Here is a 16,708-nt window from a genome sequence, read left to right on the forward strand (position 1 = left end):
GGACACATTCCGTGTCCTGGCAATCCCAGTGAATGAAAAAAAATCAGCTGAACTGATGTTTGCTTGTATATAAGGAGATATTTCTAAGGCAGAACATCAACAAAGTGAACTGGAGAAGAGGCTGACAATCACAGATTGTGCTATACAATTTCATACAGAAGGCACCTCTGGCTCCATCATCAGCAAGTTGATAAAATTAATGAAACAGAAGGGAGAGCTGTAGACATATGTGCATCCTAAAAACTTCACAGTTGAGTAAGTTGCATGACATGGTAGTCATAGTAAGTAAAACTTTTCAAAGAAATTCTTAGACATAAAAAAGTTTGGACGTGTGTATCAAGTAAATACTACCTATACCTATATGAACAAATTAAATTCTGACAAGGCTATTTCTACACACAGGAACCCAGCTGCTAAAATGGTTCCTGACATTGTTTTGGCCTAAACTTTCCCAAACAATGCATAAACTTGCTTAAAGAATTATCAAATTGTAGACACTTTTTTGTGGCTATTCCTTGCCTATGAGTACCTCCTTTTGGATAGTTTTTTGGGGTGAACATGGGCCGTTTGTGTCAGTTCATCTCAGGAAACGGCCACTGGTATATTTCATTTACTAATACAGTCACACACTCTATAATTCCTATTTTTTTTTTTCCTTCATACTCAATTCATCAGGGAGCAATCAAATGATCAGCCTGTGTGTCTGTCTGTCTGTTACATCCTACAGATTTCAGCCAAATTAGGTATCTGAGTGAAAAGTAAATTCCTTCAAGTTTAAAGAAAACAGGCAATCTTGTAGAGAAGTAGGACATAGAAACGCCCCCTTTTATGGAAAATCACTACACAAGTTTACCCATCACTGACAATGGAGAATGTGCGTAATAGACCAACTTTGAGAAACACACTCTTGCAAAATTTGGCTTCTTTTGCCTTTCTGCCTACTGAAATATTCATTGGTTATTTGTTCCAGTGTCCTTGAAAAAAGTAGATTTAGACTCTCTAATGTTTCATTCCCCATTTCATTCTCTCTATTTTTGCCACCTCCAGGCATTTCTGTCTCTCACGTTGTTTGGGATTATTTCCAAATCAAGACATTCTTTGAGATTCTAAGGAAATGGCATTTTAGGGAGCTATAGGCTAATAACTAAGCTCTTGTGTAGACAGTCCTGTGGTAATTTAAGGGAAACTGTGACAATGATTGACTTGTGATTTGTCCTTAAGATGAATGGCACAGATAGCGCCTGTGCTGTTCTAAACAAATCTCACAGTCTGGGCCTCTGCTTGAGTTCACAAATTATTCTTTATGGATTTTCTCTCATAGGAAAGAATCATAGAAATTTTCGGATTGGAAAGAACTTTAAAGTTCATCTAGTTCCAACCACCCTGGGCAGTGTCACCTTCCACAAGACCAAGTTGCTCAAAGTCCCATCCATACTCAAGGTCTATGACTGATGTAATGCTTAATCACATAAAGCATGGAAAAATATTTTAAAAAGATAGCAAGAGGGAATCTACTTCATTTTTCTGTCCTAACTTTACCTGTGTTGATTATCAGAGAAATTTAATTCATGTATTCTTAGAGACCTTCAACAGCAGAGACAGTACAACCTGCTCTTCCCCTATCAACTGTGCTTCTGAAGTGCTTTCTAAGGTGAACATCCATGTAGCACTGCATATGCTGGGGAGTCTTACTATTTCTCTCCCTCAATTATTAGCTCAACAGAACAGTTACTGATTTTACTGAATATATTCTCTCTGTTGGGAAAAAAAAATCCTTTAAAGTTAATAATGGGACAGCTATTATATTGTTGTAAGTCCTGAGTAACTCCTGTAAGTTTGCAATCATAGAATAAGAGAATATTTAAGGTTAGAAAAGATCTTTAAGATTATCAAGTCCAACTGTCAACCTAGCACTACCACCATGTTAATCATTAAATCATGTCCTCAAGTGCCATATCCCCATAATTTTTGAACACCTCCAGTAATGATGACTCCACCTCTTCCCTTCTCAGTCTGTTCCAATGATTTGCAACCCCTTCCATGAAGACATTTTCCCTAACAACCAATCTAAACCTCCCCTGTTCCATTTTGAGGCCATTTTCTCTTTTCCTGTCACTTGTTACCTGAGAGCAGAAACTGACCCCCGCTGTGGAGAGGCAGTTGGGAAGCCAAGCGGAAAGTACTGCAGGTATGGATATCTTGACCTTAGTGGGACAGAAGCCATGGGAGTGGCAGACATGTCTTTGAAGGACTGAGTAAAAGGAATGTCATATATTACATTGTGTCTTGCTTTAGAGAAATAATGCAAGATGATAGTTAATTAATGTTGCTAGGAAACGTGAATGTTGTGCTCTTTACTAAGGGAATGGAAAGTTTTGTTTAAAGGCTATAAAGGCATATAAGCCAGGCTGCAGAAACAATAAATTGGACTTTTGCTTGCACTGAGCTGCATCCCGTCTCTCAACTGCCACATCCCCCTCACCGCAAACTCCTTTCAGGTATTTCCAGAAACTTAGCAGGTCTCCTTTGAGCTCCTTTTCTCCAAGCTGAACGACCCCAGCTCCCTCAGCCACTTTTTATTAGACTTGTTCTCCAGACTCTTTACCAGCTTCGCTGCCCTTCTCTGGACTTGCTCCACCACCTCATTGTCTTTCTTGTTGTGAGGTGGTGGAACTGATACAATGACTTGCAGAAGTACAAATGAGAAAATACTGTGGCCTGAAGCTCTAGAATGTCAAATTTCTTTGTATGCAACTATTGAATGCATGTTAAAAGAGCGTGTCAAGAAGTTATAATTGATATCAAAGTGCTGTTTTTCACCTAATTTGTCTCACTTTAGCTACTTACTATGAATGTCTTATCTATGGGTCCTTATATTTAGAAAAAAGAATTAGAAATGTAGATAAAAAGCTGCACAGCACTCACATTTTGGGGAAAAAATACATTCCAGCTGCATTTGCTTTAGCCTCAGTGGGACACTGAGACACTTGTCAAAACCCAACAGGCATACTGAGCTTCAATGATTCATAGGATTTAAATTACTTGCTCTGGGGGAAATCAAATGTGCAGGAGACCCCACAGGGTCCCACCATCTAATTAAAGGGAGCTTTCTTCTTGATCATCCTCATGTAAATATGTAATAAGCCATCAGACTAGAATCATTCTGTTTACACATGATCTGCCAGTCAGGAAGATCAATGATGAGAGCAAGCGCTTTATATTTATCTGCTGAATATGTTGCAGATCATCTAACAGATTTCTTTATGAAGACTTGGATCTCCATATGCAGGCTGAGAAGCCTGGAGCAATTCTGAATTCTCTTAAGATGACATTTTGAACAGGGAGATAGATGCTCAAGTTAAAATTCTCTAGGAAGATTAATTTTTGGACATAAACTGTTTTATTCTGTAGAATTCTTTTTGTTGTAGTCCTGCTTCTTTCCAGAATCAGATATCATGAAAAGTACTCCTTTATGCACAAACATACATGTGATAAAGACTTTATCTTTAGCACTATATTTTAAACATGATGCTATCAGCACCAGCCATTGAACTAAATGAAAGCAGACCACTCTCTAGCCAAATGACATAAAGCAAATGATTTTACAGTGCCAGGGCAGTAGGATCTGTTCTCAAACAGTGCTGCTGTAAAAAAAAATTACATTGATTTCATATGTCAGCAGAATTGTATGTGTTAGCATATTTGCCTGTGTTTGAAAATTGTGGCTTTAAACTCTTTAGAAAAGAAATAAAAAGTTTTTGTGATAAGTCAGGAAGAAAATTGATCTAATGTAGAATTTTATAAATGTTGTATTTTTTATTAATTTATTATTTTGAGGTAATCACTGTACATAGAGCTACCAACAGCTAATATTCATCTGCTTTTTATTGCTTCTCCAGCTGCCTTCTTATTTCAGTTTATTAGTTAAACTTTATTTCTGATTTTATCACCACCACCCGACTTCAAACTGTTTTTTGATACTCTTCCCTGCTTTTTGTATTTTCTTTTTCGTATAAACAGGAGTTTTTCTCTTTTCCATAACAGCCAGAATTTTCTGAAAGGCATGGAAAACCAACAAGTGAGGCCCTTTTTGAAGTAACCACAAAGGATTATATGAAGTGTGAATGATACTAATTAGATCCTGTAACTTTAAAACAGTTTGAAAATCTGTGAATTTCTAAAAGCAAAATAATCGCCTTTCTTCTTAGTCTGACTTTCAACCTTCAGTGATTAGTCTTTATTCTCTGTAACCAAAGAAATAAGTTCAGATGAATAAACACAGTATTTAGCATTTTTATTGGAGAGAACTGCCAGTTCTTTGATGTAATCTATTGTTAAATTTTTTGCTTTGGTATTAGAAGATGTGATTCTTACACCAAACCTCTACTCTTGCTCTCTATATCTTGCTTTGTTTTAGCAGAAAGACTCAGCTGAAACACAAATTTTTTTCATTAGTGAAGAAATTTCCTTAAAGGGTATGAGGACCTACATTAATATCATCAGTAAAACAGGAGGTACACTTACACATTTTTTTCTTACAAAACCAAAAGGGTGTTTGCTCTTATCTTCCTCTGGAAAGCAGAATTCCCTAACGTACACTACCCAGACCAGACTGTATCAACAAAATTTTCCGTTTAAACACCTATGCATTTGAGAAGACAGCTCAGACCAAGAGATCAAAAGGAAAGGAAATGGTGCAATTTGAAAAAGGGGAAATTTATGTTAGATATTAGGAAAAAATTCTTTACTGTGAGGGTGATGTGGCACAGGATTACATTGCCCAGGGAGGTTGTAGATGTCCCGTCCCTTGCAGTGTTTAAAGCCAGGTTGGAAAAGGCCTTGAGCAACCTGGTATAGTGGGAGGTGTCCCTGCCCACAGCAGGGGAAGTTGAGACTAGATCATCTTTAAAGTCCATTCCAACCCCCTGACATTCTCTGATTCTATGAACTATGTATAATTAATACTTACATTAAAAATAATGGCACATATCTTCAGTCAAGTCTTTGCAGCAGTCAGCCTGAAGTGATGAGTCTTGCTGTATTTTGGTGCCTTTCTATCTATCTTTAGAGACTGTTTACAGGATCAGTCCAGTGACAGGTATCTAGGGGAAAAATGCACAGTTAGGACATTCAGGAAATATTACCCCAAAATAAGAAATATATGACCATTTAAAAAATTCTACATTAGATCCGTTATCTTCCTGACCGATCCCAAAAGCTTTTTGTTTCTTTTCTAAATAGCTTAAAGCCACAATTTTCAAACACAGGCAAATATAAAATCTTTTTTCCTTGAATTTCCTTGTTGTTCATTTTTCCCCTCAGGTGCCTGTCCATTCAACTGGCTCAGGCTTGGAAGGTAGATGGGAAGGCACCATGACCCATTGCTTCATGCCAATTGCTGCCAAGCATTGATTGAATATAATTACTTTTCTCCTTCATGTTAGATTGCTGACATATTCCTAACATTTTACTCACTTCATACCACTTCAGAACAATCTGTAGCACCCAAACACGTGAGCTCAAATACCTTCCAAAATGTGTTTCTAGTTCAAGCTGCAGTCAGAAGAGAATGAACAGCAAAAGAAAGAGCCATGTTACCACAGCACTTCTCACATCATATCTGAGCTGATAAAACCTGCTGAAAACACGTACAGCCTTCATACAATATCACACCAGATTACTTTTGCAACTCAAAATACGGCTGAATGCATCTGCTAAACATATATAATGTAAATCATATTCTTGATTTCAATGTTAAAGACGTTCTTGGTAGCTCTCTGAATTTCAGATGCAGAGTCATCAATTTTCTGACTCTTAATTCTAGTGTCACTCTCAACTGTGTCTTCATTAGTGGCTTCTTGATGCTGTGACGTGTTGAGCCAAACTTAACTCTGTCTTCCTCATGTCTTTTGATCTGGGATCTTTCTTCTCATATTACCTATCTAGTTGACTGGGTCAAAGTATCATCATTTTGCCTTTCATATTCCAGTTCTCATTTGCTGGTCTGAAGGAGTCTTCTGAAATCCCTGTTTTCTTAGCAGCCTCCTCAGTACAAATAGTACTGGAGGAAGTTTTACTTCTTCAAATGATTGCATAGAGCACTGACTTGTGCTGAGTCCTACAAACTTCTGATTAACCTTCCTTTCAGAGTTTCATTTTACTGTAGGCTTTTCTGATGCCTCCATATTGAATCTGGTCTTTTGTGCTACAGGTTTGATCCAAGCAAGCCTGATGTTACAACAGGAGCCCCACAAAGGGCAATGTTTACTAACAGTATTGATTTATGTGAAAGACTTTTTCATTAATCCTCTTGAATAACTTATGCAAGCTAGCAAAAATCAGAACAAATAATTCTGGTTTATTTATAATTTCTTCTAGATATAGTTAGCAAGATACACCATCATAATTTCTATATCATGCTCACAAGACACACATTTCACGTCCCTGTACCTGTGCTAGTAATGCCAAAGGGGTCATTGGTTCATTCATCCATTTTAAGGTCATGATGAAGGTGAATGTGATGAGGGGAAAGAAAAAGGGATCCTGCTTAAAACGCAGAGCATAGATTCAGCTTAGCAAAAATTCACTGGAAGATAGGAATTTGCCTACATTTCCTGAACCGTAACATAGATTCAGGGCCTAACTGGAGCCAATGAGAAGCACTATAAAAACATGTCCTGAAGAAACCGCAAAATGGAGTTCGATAAATCAGAATGTTGAAGATGGAACCATTAAAGCAATTGAAAGCTGTCATTAAACCATAAAACAATTGACACTAGGCTTAGAACCTCTTATTATGCATGATCGTTTTCCAAATAACAAAACTAATTTTACACATCATGCTACTGCATTTAAGTCAGTTACTGACTGGGAGATATGAGGAACTGATTTAATGTGCACATATTATTTCACAGCTGTTTACTTAAGGGTTTCTTTTATCTTGCTACAAGCCACTGTCAGACAGAATATTGGCTGTGGGTCAGAACCATCAGGCCAATTTTTATGAGTCTAATTTAACAAACATTAATTTATAAATGCATTGTATTTTTATTTACAGGAACTTAGATTAAATATTTATCTTCAAATTTTACAGTAACTTTGCCATGGAGGAAAATGAGCAATAATGATTAATGGCACAGAGCATGAAACTTTTTCTTGATATCTCCAGTCTGATTAGTATTTTTTTTCATTGAACTTCAGAGCTCTGTGAGTACAAAAAATCAACTTTGAGCTCACACAGTTTGTTGCAGAAATGGAAGATATATGTCTAGAGAAGTTGGTGGAATGGTATCTCCTTGTGTAGACACTCTACAAGGACAGAGGGCAGTCCCTGACCCAGATAGTAATATACACTACAGCTGCAGGAAAAAATATGAATGCAAGTTATTTAGTATCATTATTTAATTTAAAGTCCTGCCAACAGACTGCTAATCCTTCTTGAATAAATTTGTCCTATGCTCATATTACTAGAGGCGATTAATTATACAGTGTACAAGCTGCCTCTATAAAACACTGTCGTAGACCTTCTCTATCCAGATAGCTTCCAGCTCCCTCTTACATGTCAAAAGCATGAATGAAAGGATCTCCAGTACACAGCTGTCACAGATATGAGAATAAATTACTCTTTGCCCTGTGCTGACATCCCAGCTAGGGAGACAGACATTGAAGAAATACTCAGTGGTGTGTTGGGGCCACCAACCTGGTTCAAGTTTGTCATGGTCATTTCTAGGTCTTGGGGGCAGGCTTGCCTCCCAATGCAGCTACACCTGTGCAGCTTTGGGAGCCTGTGAGACAGGATGTGATTGTTTGTTCACATAAACCTATAAACCAGGTGAAGTCTTATGTTCACTGGTCCAGATTATAGGACCCAACTTGAGAGGGTCTGAGAGGTCCTTTGATCACCTGCATTTTTGAAAGTCATGACTTTCCCAAAGATTGTACTATAGGATACTGGGTTTCTGTAACTCTCATGAGAAGATCTGACTAAGGCTGTGACACCAAAGAGTCCTTGTTGGTATATATTTTCCTGTCTGAGGAGAAGGACAATGTTAGTTTGTTTTCTAGACTATGTAGAACTTCGCTTGCTATGTGTCAAAAGGTAAGTATAATTAATTGATCTAATTTTCAGACTACATTGAAGGTTCTGTAATGTTATTCTGTATTAATTACAGCATTTAAATGAAATTTGATATTGAACAACAAAAGTTTTATATAATTTAGTTACATTTGCCTTGTAATTTTATTCATGGTTTGAACCATTTTCAGCATATGACTGGTTTTATCATTTTAATTGCAGGGAACAAACTGCTGCAGTAGACCAGGAGTTGGCACAGCTAGAGCATTGTCTAATGTTTTGGCCAACCATGCATGAATATTAGTAAAGCCGAGCTTTCAGAATTCTCTCTCTCTCTCTTAAATAAGTGTTTATGTATATATATTTGGATATATAAACACAAACATATAAACATATACATATATATATGTACACTTACATATGCATAAACCACCTATACATATAGTTTTAAATATATATATATATATAAGATATATAAGTATGATGCTTTCAAAAAATAAACAATCCTAAATACACTGAGGACATTTCATATTTGAAGATGTCATTTGGAAAACTACCAGTAAACATCCAGATGCCTCCTTCAAAAATAATTCAGATACTAGTGGCAATGTCTGGCAAGATTACAAGCTTCAGAGATACTGTGTTTTTAGTGGAAAAAATAAGACACATCAAGCAACTTTGTCCTTGCATAATCTATTTGTTTGTCTCTTTAATTTAGTCCAGCTGTTGCATTCTAGCTAAGTCATAAAAATAAAAATAAATAAATTTGAGCTTAACCTTTGTTGAATTTAGAAAGATTTTGAATCTTTCTACCTGCCTGGTAAACATTTTCTGTCATAAGAATTCAAATTGTGAAAAAGCTTAGTTAAAATTTAAACAATTAAAAAAATAAAATAGATAAGTTTTTAAAAGGCTTGTGTTTGCAGTGTGTATAGAGGTTGAAAACCCTATGAGACCTCTTATGTCAGATGGAGTATTTGAGAAGTAAGAAAGAGTCAAATCCTCACTGCAGGTGAGATGGGTGCTTCTAGGTGAGGGTATGCAGGAATCAGCAGTGAGAGCAGCCGTGCCTTTGCCACAGCAGTTCTTTCTCACCTCTCCAGGGGAGAAGGGTAGGGAGATTGACAGGACCTTCTACCTTCCCCTTCCTACTTCCCCACCAGCACCCACTGCTGCAGCAAGAGCATGTTTGCATCAAGCACTCTGCTAGCTCATAGGGGATGGGGATGGGCCTGCTGCTGTCAAAAAGTACTCACTAAAGTCTGTGGGGGACACAGTGAGAAAGGAGGTGTATGGTAAGGGGAACCAGCGTGCAAAATCTGGGCCACCACACCGTTCCTAGGGCATACTGCAGAAGAGCTTGGCTATAACAGCTCATGAGTTTGCTCAAGGTTGGTAGGACACAAAAGTTATTTAAACCTATGGCACTTCTCATTTGGCAAGCTGCAACACTCAGGGAGAACTTCAGTCTTTTACAGTTATTTCATTCTGAAATCTCTGTGCCAAGATACTCAATAACTCTTAGGCAGCGCTGTGCTGCCATATAATGTTCTGCAATATAAAAGAAAAAACAAAGAGGACAGTTAAATAAAATGGGGTTGAAAAGAAACCATATGGACAATATAGTAAGTTTTATTTCAGATTCTTTATTCTTTCAACACTAAACTTAGAAAAATTATTATCCTCTTGAAAAGCAGTAACTATGCTTAGTAGGAATGGTGCTTTGCTTTAAACTTGTAGTGATCGGCTGTTTCAAGCCCCACTGAGGTAATGTAACTAAGGTTCTTATTAATAGATACACTTAAGAAAATGCATAAGGAGAAGATAGTAAGAGAAAGAAAGAATAAGAGTGGGGGAAGCCACAAATAAAAGATTTGATAGATTAATATGCATTCAGGTTCAGGTGGGAAAGTCCAGGTACCTCCCCTGGGAGGGGGGTTTTACACTGTCTGATGTGACACTCTGGATCATGCAGAGTCTTCTGCTGGAAAGCCACAGATATGAATCTGGGGGCACTTTGAGGGTCTTTGATGGTTTATAACCCTTTGTAAGATATAACAGCTGTTTCTCAAGCCTGTGTAATTAAGCCAGTTATGCCTTATCAGAAGAGATGAATACCCTCAGGCCTACATGTGCATGTCCCAATACCTCCTGGGGGAAGAGGGAGAGGGGGTGGGCCTTAACCGAAGGGAGGACATTAGCATGATGAAAAGCATTATCCCACCTCACAGGATCTGCTTTTTGCCAGCCTTTTCCCTTATCTGGTTTAAAAACCTGCCTGTTGCTAAGCAAAGATTGGTTTGTCCTGGTCATCCTCTGGTGGTGGATGCACACGGCCTCTGCACCTGGACTGTTCTTATGGAGATCAGAGCTTTTGCCACCACGCATCCAAAACCCTCTTCTTTGGTTGGGGGTTGCAAACCTGGCCTCAGCAAAGCACCTGCTGCTTTTGTCAGTGGCCAATTGTTTGAATCATTAACCATTAACATTTCAGTCTCTCACATGGGCCAGCCTGCAAAGTCTTGATTCTGAACCCAAAGATGTTCAGGAAGTTGAAGAAACACAGCCCCAAGAGTGGGTTATGGATGGTTAGCTGCTGATGTTAAAAATAGTCTTGTGAGTGTTTGGGATTTTTTAAAAAACTGTAAAATGGCAATTTTTAAATCACAGTATGTCCACTAGGAAATTCACCTGCATATTTAGTACATCTTGTTGATGGTTTTGATTTTCTGCACTGAAACTTGTAGATGAATGTGGAATTTCTTATGAAATCAAAAGTCATAGTTCTACAGAAACTTGAACAGTTGTTGGAGTTTCCAAAGGCAAAGAGTATCAGTGACATCAGAAGGAATACTAAAGGGGTAAAAGTTATGCAATGTGGATATGAGAATATTGCTCTGGGAACAAAAGTACTTCTTAGGTTTGGGGATGTCACAACTGACCTAATTCATGAATCTCAAAATCAATTTCAACCTAACATTTTTTGACACTTGTATTCCAAAACTCACATTTAGAAGGAAAAAAAAAATTAAAATATATGATTGTCACAGATTCTATAACTCCTGAGGATTTCTACCTAGTGATAGATGTTCAGCCCTTCTGAAAATCAAAAAATAACTGATCCCTCGTGGGTGTAAGCTTTTTTTATGGTTTAATTTTGAAACAGTGCACAACATCCTTTGAATTATCAGAAGTCAGCCAAAAGAATCCACTGCCCTTTATCTCAGCCTTTCCTCCCTCTCATTCTAATGCTTTGATAAATCAGACTCATTTAGAGACCAGAGAGGAAAGTGGAATACATCAGGATGTCTCTGTATTTACAATCCCACATCTTCATGCCCTGGCAGCTCAATGCCATTCTTCAGAAATAAGACAGCAAAGAACAGATTGATTTTCTTTTTTTTAATTGCATCCCTGCCAAGACCCTATTGGGAGGAAAAGAGGTATGGACTCAGGGTTTTTCAGATGCACTGACACAAGCTTATTTGTCAAAGATCAAATCTCCAGTGAACAGCTTGCTGCAGCTTTTATTTCCAAGACTTTGATAATAACATCAAATTGATGTTGCATTGGTGTGCACTGAGACAGCAAAGAAAATTTCAGAGATATTTGGAAAAGTACAGAAAAGGACAGAAAGAGAAGAGGGAAGAAAACTGATGTTTTTAAACAGCTTAAAGACAAATGTGTAATACTTTTCAAGATATAGTGCTGAACAATATGCTTTATCAGGCATAATGCAGAAAAAACTAATTTGAGAACAGCTATACTCTTGATTTGTTTCTTGTAAAAGTTTAACTTTCTCTCTGTAGAATGACATTTCAAGACATTAATGAATGGCTTGACACTCAGGAGTATGGTTAAAAAAAATCACACATTTGCCAGGATTTCAAGCAAGATGTTGTCATCCCTACAAAGGCAAACAAAATCTGTCAGCAAGAGTTGTTTTGGCGGGGATGAATGACTAAGGCCTGTAATTCTTGACAATGTTTTCAATCAGAGGGGAATATTTTTAAGCTTCTTAAGTGTGATTCTGCTAGCTAGAGCATCTAGCTAGTCTTGGGAGCACTAGAAAGCCAAATGCCATGTCCCCTAGCTGCTAGCATTTATGAAATATGTAATTCCTTTCAAATATATTTTATGTCTCTCCTCTCTCTTGCATCTCCTTTTAGAAAACAGGGACAACTACCAAGGAAAACTGAAACTCTCCTCTCTGCACTTTCAAAAGTATGTTATAACCATTAGGCCATATTTCTAGACCACTTGACTTCCCTCTCACCTACCTTGAAATTGTGCTGCTGCTAGTTAACAATACTAATCTCAATGAGTCAGGCAAAAGCAAGCCTCGAAAAACATCGTTACTGCTCCCAGCTTCCACTGAAGACTACTACTGCAATTATGAATCTCTAGCTCTATTATTGTATTCAGCATCTTTGACAGGTTTCTATACCTCACTAATACACATAGCACTTAACAGTGAGCAAGACAGGGGCAGAGGGACTGTAGCCCAGATGTGAAGAGGCAAAGACAATAAGGAATCTCACAGCTCACCCCTTTTTTCTACTCTACACTCCTCCTTTTGTCCAGCTTTCATTCTGCAAGTGCCACTTGATACACAGTGTGTACCAAAAAATGCTTATTTTAGAATCTGTAAGTTAACAATAATATACCCATCTCTTAGCTAAGGGACTCGGTTTCTTTGAAGGATTTTATACTGCAAAACTAAAACTTCCCATTGTGTTGGTTTTGCATGGCCAGGTTTCAATAGTGAGATGGGGAGGCTACAGGGATGGCTTCTCTGAGAAGCTGGCAGAAGCTTCCTCCATCTCCAACAGAGCCAATGCCTGCAGGCATTGACCTGTTGCTGTACAAGGCCAAGCCAAACAGTGATGATAGTAAAGCCTCTGGGATAACAAATTTAAGAAGGAAGAAAAGTTATTGCGCAGATGCAGTTGCAGCCAGAGAAGAGGTGAGTGCGAACATGTGAGAAGAACAACTCTGCAAGATCCAAGGTCCGTGCAGAAGTGGGGGGGTTGGGGGTGCTGAATGAGGCAGAACTGAGATTACCCTGCAGCCCATGGTGAAGACCATGGTGAAGGAGCTGCAGCCTTGCAGCCCCTGGGAGTCAGTGGTACAGAGATCCATATGCAGCCCATGGAGGAGCCCCATTCTGGACCAGGGTTTTAGATGCCCAAAAACCAGATGTGACTCCGTGGGAAACCTGGAACAGGCTCTTGGCAGGATTTGCAGAACCATGAAGAGAGAAAACCACCTTGGATCAGGTTTCCTGGAAGGAATTTTGCCCCTCTGAGGACCAGTGCTGGAGCCTGTTCCTGAAGGACTGTACCCCATGGAAAGACACCCACAACAGAGCTGGTCCTGAAGAACTGTAGCCTGTGGGAAGGACTCACACTGGAGAAGTGGAGGACTGTCTCCTGTGAGAGATGGTGAAGCAGGTAAAGGACTCCTCTCCCCGAGAAGGGAGCAGAGGCAGAAACAACCTGTGATGAACTGACCATAACCCCCACTGACTGTCTCCATACACCATGCGGTTGAAGGAGTTAGAGAACCGGGAATAAAGTTCAGCTGAGGAAAGAGGGAGAAGTGGGGTGAAGGTGTTATTAAGATTTGTTATACTTCTTATGATCCTGGTCTAATTTTGATTGGTAATAAATTCAACTCATTTTCCCAAGCTAAGTCTGTTTTGCCCATCACAGTAATAGATGAGTGATCCCTCCCTGCCCTTATCCCAACCCATGGACCTTTTGTTACGTTTTCTCTCCCCTGTCCAGCTGTGGAGGGGGGTGATAGAGTGGCTTTGGAGGGCACCTGGTATCCAGCCAGGGTCAACCCACCACACCCAGTAAGTGTATGCACTGTCCCAAGCAGGGGTGTAAACACGAGTGCACACGCACACAAACCAATTACACACCAGTTACACACTCATAACTGGTGACCCAATCCAGGCCTTTTCTATAAGCATGAATACCACTGAAGCAAGGAGAGGGACAATCAAAGACAAATAAATATTCAGGAACTGTCATCAAGCATCTTGAGAGCTTTCACATGCTCACACGTGCAATTCAAACATGTGACAGTATTGCAGATAATAATCCCTTCAAACTATAAAAATAAATCAAAAGACGGATGAGTAATTCTCAATTCTCAATTCTCAAATACTTCAAAAATCAATTAAAAAAATTCAAATTCAGGATAAATACTTTAAAAAAAAACATTAAGAGGTGCCATGGGAAAGAGGTCTCTGTGACCTCAGGACTTTGAAAGATGCTTGTAATTCACTTTTGTCCAAAAGACTCTTTGTTGGTGGTGCTTTGTTTTATTTTTTTTAATTTATTTTATTGTGAAAGCTTAATAGGTCCTTGCCATTTTATTTTACAATGTATGTTCACTCATTTTTACTGGTATTACTGCCATTAAAATTCATGAAAATGTAGGCATCATCTGCCAAATGTGACCCACATTTTTTTTTCACAATCTTTACTTGAGTGTGATACAAACTCAAAACCACAGCATACATGATCCACTTAATAGAGGTTCTGCATAGAAAAGCCGACAATTTATTGGTAGATCAGTAGTCCTGGGATGGATATACAATGCTTTATGAGTTTTCCAACTACAGAAAAAAGCTGTTCAGAAATATCAAGGTATGTTTTAGTGTTTGTCCACTTACATGCTTCTTTTTGTTCTGAAACCAGTGTTTTCTGATTTTCTAAAACATACTTCCTCTTTCTCAGCTTCAGTTTAATTACATTGCTGCAGAAAAATTGTCAGATCATTCAAGCAGTGGAAGAATTATGCTGGATTGAAGATTAGGCTTTTCACTCGGGGAGCCTGTCATCACTGATACAAGCCTGAAAAGATGAGGTGCCCACATAGGGTTGAAACAATAAAGAGAACCAGATCTAAACATAAACATACCAAATGACTCAAATTGGGTAACTCTGACTAAAGAAAGATATTTATGTTACTCTGATTATTTATCTATTTTCATAGGCAATTAAGTAGAGCAATGCCAGTAAAGAGAAACAAGGACAAGAATATGGTTACCTAATGATTAAGAAAGTGAATTTAAATTGTTTTTTATACAGTGGGAAGAAAATCAGCTGGTTTTACACACAAAACTAGATTTTCTAGAATGAAAACTACACTCAATATTTCAATTCTTATTAAAAAAAAAAAAAGCTCCTTGCAAAAAAGGTAACCAAAATTATTCTTCCCATCTTTAGCCTAGATCTGATTTGGTGGTGTACCTGCATACTGTCCTAAAAGTTGATACCTGGAAATTAATTTATCTTCAAAATAAAATTAATGCTGAATTTTGCAGAAGACTGGAAGTAATTCTTTGCTCTACCTGTATACTTAGCTTTTCAGCATAAATAAAAAATAAACCGAGTCTCAGTTGCAATATCTCAAAAAACTACATTTCTTAGTTCAGATGAGGAAATGTTTTAGCTTTATCATATGCTTTGAGAGATCTTGAGTAGGTCAGAGGACTGTTCTACAAGTAAGAGAACATAAAAGAGATTCAGAAACTTTTTATGTAGAGAAATATTTTCTCATCTCCATACTCAAGGGTTTGTAAACTTAGTTTTGTAGAGATTTCATGAAGAGGAGTCTTTTGAGACACATTCAGAGCTATCTGAGTTAGACAGCCATGTAGATTCATATTTACCCACATTCATATTTACCCTTATTTCTAATAATTTAAAATCTAGTTACAACAAATCATTACTTTATTTTGCAGACAAGATCACTTCAGGATCTCATTGTTTGTGAAAGTTGTTTCTTTTCACCTGAGCATATTGCAGTATCACCTTTCTTCTTCAGTTGACATTCAGGTAGTAACAGTAGTCTGTGACTCCAAAGCATATTTCAGTGGAAAAAACTGTCCTTGTCTGCAACAATTTTCTCTGTTGGTCCAGAGAGCACGCTTGTTGCAAGCTGAGATTATTAAGCAAAAAAACCCCACAAATAATTGGCATTTAAGGTTTTGTTTTCATCAAATTGATTCTCACAAATTATAAAAGTTCTATTTAACCTATTATTTTTTGATCCCTGTAAGGTTGTCTAGAAATTTCTGAATGTGTGTCAGCTGTTGCTGCAGACCGTGGCGCCCAAATTCACAGACGTTAACTGACAGTCTTGTCTCCAACATCATTAGCAAAACTTTATTGCTGTAGCTCTGCAGACCTCATCATTCAACAAAGGAAATTATAAGATAAGAGTTACATTTCATATTGATTTTGATGAGAATTGGATCAGACCTTGACTGTCTGGTAGTTAAAGTCTCATTCTCATTACATGCTTTGTACCAGGAGCTCAGTTATTTTCCTTTCTTTATTGACTTACAGAGGCTTTCACAGACTGTTTAAATACAAGTCAGCAAATATATCAAATAAGGTACTTTTCACAGTGCACCTTGGCTTTTTTTGGCAGACATAAGTCACCCTGATGTTTAATGTTCCACAACCTTTTTATTTTAAGTTTAAAATTTTATGCTTCCTAGATAGTACATCCCAACTGCATTAGGCACTCGTTCAAAGTCAGCTGTGGTCACCAAGATGCTTTTCATTGACTTCATTAGAGTCTGAAATGGGTTCATAATCTCAGGTTCTG

General features: G+C 38.0%; 1 long non-coding RNA gene across 1 annotated transcript in view; it reads left to right on the top strand.

The window, feature by feature from the left end:
- LOC104689838 overlaps nucleotides 1-15,413 on the top strand; it is a 97,334-nt gene extending 81,921 nt beyond the window's left edge. The window contains exon 6 of the long non-coding RNA XR_005601519.1: nucleotides 12,244-15,413. This is a non-coding gene — a long non-coding RNA (uncharacterized LOC104689838). The remainder of the gene's footprint in view (nucleotides 1-12,243) is intronic.
- The last annotated feature ends 1,295 nt before the right edge of the window (nucleotides 15,414-16,708 follow it).

The sequence above is a fragment of the Corvus cornix genome, chromosome 2 (genome assembly GCF_000738735.6).
Source record: "Corvus cornix cornix isolate S_Up_H32 chromosome 2, ASM73873v5, whole genome shotgun sequence".
Classification (NCBI taxonomy): Eukaryota; Metazoa; Chordata; class Aves; order Passeriformes; family Corvidae; genus Corvus; species Corvus cornix.